Genomic DNA, 4284 nt, shown 5'->3' on the forward strand with positions numbered 1-4284 from the left:
CATCAGAATGGATGGTGAAAAGATTGAGATAGTTAACAGTTTTAGGTTACTTGGTTCCACAGTCAACACTCTTGGTAACAGCAGCCAGGAAATCAGGAGATGAATTGCCTTGGGAAAGTCAGCTGTGAGGGACCTCTCAAGAGTATTAAAGAACAAAGACGTCAGGCTGGAGACTAAGGTGCACCTGATAGTCTTTGCAATTATGTGCTATGCATCAGAGAGTTGGACAGTGAATAGGGATGAGAGAAATAGAATGAATGCCTTTGAGCTGTAGTGCTGGAGAAGAGTATTGAATATACCATGGACTGCTAGGAGAACAAATAGGTTTGTCCTGGAGAAGTTGAAGCTGGAGTGCTCCTTGGAGTCAAGGATTCTGAAGCTTTATCTAACATACTTTGGGCATGTTGCAAGGAGGGACTGGTCCTTGGAGAGAGTGGAGGGACGGTGCAGGAGAGGAAGACCCTCGATGAGATGGATCAATTCTGTGAGTGGAATGGTGGGAATGAATGTGTTTGAAACAGTGAGGTTGGCACAGGATAGAACGGAATTTATGGTTCTTGTACATAGCGTCGCTATGAGTCGCAAGCAACTCGATGGCATATAACAACAGCAACATATGTATTTTATTTATTATGCAAAAAATTTGACTCTGTGGATCATTTTTTAAATAAATTATACTAAATTATCACAATAGTTGCTAGAATATGTAGTCCATTAACTGAGATGTTGTTGCTAACTGCCATTGTTTCGGTGGTCCCACTATACATAACAACATAACAATTTGAAAGTGTTATGATTCATTGTTGTAATGTACCATCAAGTTGGAACTGATCTATAGTTGAGTTTCCAGTGGGTTTTCAGAGACATGACATTGTATTTTTGTGTGTGTGTTCTTTTCCTAAAGATTTGAACTGCATGCTTTTAGGATTGCATCTTAGCTTTTTAACACGAGGCCACCAGAGCTCCCTTTTACATTTTATAGGGTTTGTATTAATGGATTTTAAAAAAATATACTTCAGTAGACCTTTTTTTCTAGTCTTTCTTAGCCTAGAAGCTTTGCTAAAACCTATTTAGCTTTATCTAGGGATCCATACAACTATATTGTTGTTCCGTACCATCAAGTCAGAACTGACTCACAGCTGACCCTCCAGTGGGTTTTTAAAGGCAGTAAATGGCACAGGCGGTGATTTACCATCTTCCCACAGAGCAGCTGGTGGATTCAAATCGCGTGTCTTTGGGGTTGCAGTGCAGCTTCTTACCACTAGGCCAGGAGAGCTCCCTTATAACTATAGAGAGGTTAATGAGTGTTACTGAATTTCATTTGCTCATTTGCACAATTGGAGAAATAACCATGCATTCTAAAACACAAATATCCAGTTTTAAATAGTTGTGTTTATGAAATCCTCAAAGTCCCACAATGAGCCTTAGTGTGATGTACATGTGTACACATGTACTCATTTTAGCTTGGCGACAAAAACATGGAATAAACTTGGCCTCATAGATCAACCACTTTTTTTAGCTTAAAGCTAAAAGAAAGTAATAAGTACAGTAAATAGTTTTTGCTTTTTTGCCAGTTATATATTTTCTTTATAGAACTCAGTTAATATGGGAAAATGAATATTTTATATGGTTTTGTATTATAAATCAAAATATAAAACCTGAATATTACTTTTATAAGGAAAATAATTGTCAATTCTTTATGTTTAATTGTTTATGATCTTTATTGTTGTTGTAGTTAGGTGTCATGGAGTCGAGTGTGGCTCAAAGTAACCCTCTGTACACAGGATGAAATCCCTCCTGGTCTTATGTCATTCTTAAATTCGCTGCTGTGCTTAAGTCCACTATTGCAACCACTGCCAATCCATCTCATCAAGCACCTTTCCTCTTTTCCTCACCCTCTGCTTTTCTCATGACATTAGGAATATTATGAAAATATAGGATATTAAAAACAAAACCAGAGCACATTGCTTTTATTTTGCAGATAATATTTTCTCTATCGTTTTCTTTCCGGAAAAAAAGATAGTATATTTTTTAATGTAAACCACTTTTCAAGGGCTAAAGCATAAGCTGTAGGTTTGTTATTATCTTTAAAGAGCTAAACCCTTCAGAAAGCACTCAGTTCACAGCATGGACAGCAGCAGCATGCTGTGACCTGGATCAGGAATAATAGCATTTGAATAACTTTCTCTGATTTATTCCAAATGATTTCTCAAACAAAAAGAATTTTTAAAATGCGGTGAAGCAATTCTCTTTCTGTTTGAGCTCTAATCGGAGAGGTATTGGTTTTGGGATTATGACCAATGATGTATAATGTATGGTCTTTTATTTTATCATCTTAAATTTCCAGTGTATGTGTCACAAAGTTATATCAACTTCCCTTTCAAAGCAATCTTTAACTGATATGTAATTGTTTTGACACTCAGAAATGCAAAACTAATCTTACTAAGTTTCATGTTGATAGCATTTATTTCTACTATAAAGAAAACTGAAAATATCTTAAGTGGCACTCAGGAAAGCATGTACACATTTTCAAACTTATTAAATAAGTTGTTCAGACCTACTGTGTTAGACACTCTTTGTTCTTCATATTTACTGTTTCTGTATCCAAGCATTTCCCCTCCTTTCACAAAACAGCAACAGAGATTCAGATAAGAATGTAAATAAAATTAACTTCTTGCTTTTGTGTTGGATTATAAAACAGAAAATATCTCCTAAAAACTTGAACTATTTGTCTTCATGAAATATATGTATAGTAAAAAAAATACAATTTATAAAATTAAATCAATAATGTGACCAAATAACCTAGTTTAAGTCAGAATGTGGTGCTAATTGAAGGTCAGACATTGAAGATAAAAGGACCTTATTTATTTCCCTTTTGCTATCAATCATCTTGCTCTATTTCTTAGAATTTTTATGGGACTATAATATAGGTCAATACATGTATCTTCCTAAAATATTGTGGACAAAAGACTTTAAAGTATGTTTAATTCATGAAGAAACTTCTCTACTCACTGCTTATTAACACATAAATGTTAAAAAGATGGAGGATATTCTAAGGAAAGAGAAGATATTATTAGTGGTGGTCTTATCTAATGAATGCTTTTTTTTTCATACTCTAAACATTATTTAATTAGGTCTACAATAATCTAGAAAACCAATTTGTGAGGATAAACCCCATTGCCGAGGGAGAATAAAGAACGCAGGTAGCTTTTGAGCTGAGGAACGGCTTTGATTTTGGGTAAGATCTGGGAGTCCACAGCTTTCTGGTCAATCTTGCGCTGCTCTGTAATCTCGTATTTCTCCTTTTCTGTGTCGAAGATCTCGCCCTCCTGGTGGCGCGGTTTGCGCAGCTTCTTCTTCTTAAAGTAACCATCAGTGAGGTGCTTTGGTATTTTGACACCACTGATATCAACTTTAGTGGAGGTGGCAATGACAAATTTCTGGTGTGCTCTCCGCAGAGGAACGCGATTGAGGGTCAGAGGCCCGGTCACAAGGAGCAAACCACTCTCCAGCTGCTTCAGGAAAACCACTCTCTTGCCCCGGTGGCGCCCTGTGAGGATGATAAGGATGGTCCCAGGGGTGATGCTTGCACGCAGCCTCCTCACGTGCTGACTGAAGGGCTTCTTGCCGTGGTTCAGCAGCTTCCGAGGCACGTCTTCTGTAGGGTAGTACCTGGGCATTTTTCGCAGTTTCACCACTCGGGTACCCCCATTCTTGTCACCACCTACTGGTTTTGTGACAGTAGCAAGAACCTTCTCCTTCTTCTTCTCAACCCTGGATTTGGTGGCCGAGTACTTTCTCTTGTACATGGCCTTCCTGGAATACATGGCCGATCGGGAATACCTGCCGATTCCCCGGACTAAGACAGGGTTGCGGCTGCAGTGAGGTTTCCCCTTCTTGGGGGTTTTGCCTGTGGCCTTGGCTTTCTTAGCTTTGCCACTCGCATCTGCCTTCTTGGCTTCATGCTTGGCCACAGGCTTCTTCTCCTTGGGGTCTGCCTTTTCACCCGCCATCTCACCCGCTGCAAACACAGAGAAATAAGACGTCTAGAAGGCCTCTTAGCTGGCCACGAGGCTGTCTGACCCTTCTACGTGTCAACTTGGTGCCGTCCTGAGATGGATGGCGACGGATCCACAGCCTGAAAGCACGTCCCGAAAGCAAACACGTTAATGAATGCTTTAAAGGAGGCTGCTGACCTTACATGCACAGCTTAGTTACATTACTACTGAGAAGCTATTTAGAATGGGAGTTTGGTTCTTCTGGAAATTCCATGAGATTTCCTTA

The 4284-nt window shown here is 39.0% G+C and overlaps 1 pseudogene; it reads right to left on the minus strand.

Moving 5' to 3' along the window:
• Positions 1–3146: 3146 nt before the first annotated feature.
• On the minus strand, positions 3147–4013 carry LOC102845076 (annotated as a pseudogene).
• Between the last annotated feature and the right edge of the window lie 271 nt (positions 4014–4284).

The sequence above is a fragment of the Elephantulus edwardii genome, unplaced genomic scaffold (genome assembly GCF_000299155.1).
Source record: "Elephantulus edwardii isolate Elephantulus edwardi_28Jun2011 unplaced genomic scaffold, EleEdw1.0 scaffold00007, whole genome shotgun sequence".
Taxonomy (NCBI): domain Eukaryota; kingdom Metazoa; phylum Chordata; class Mammalia; order Macroscelidea; family Macroscelididae; genus Elephantulus; species Elephantulus edwardii.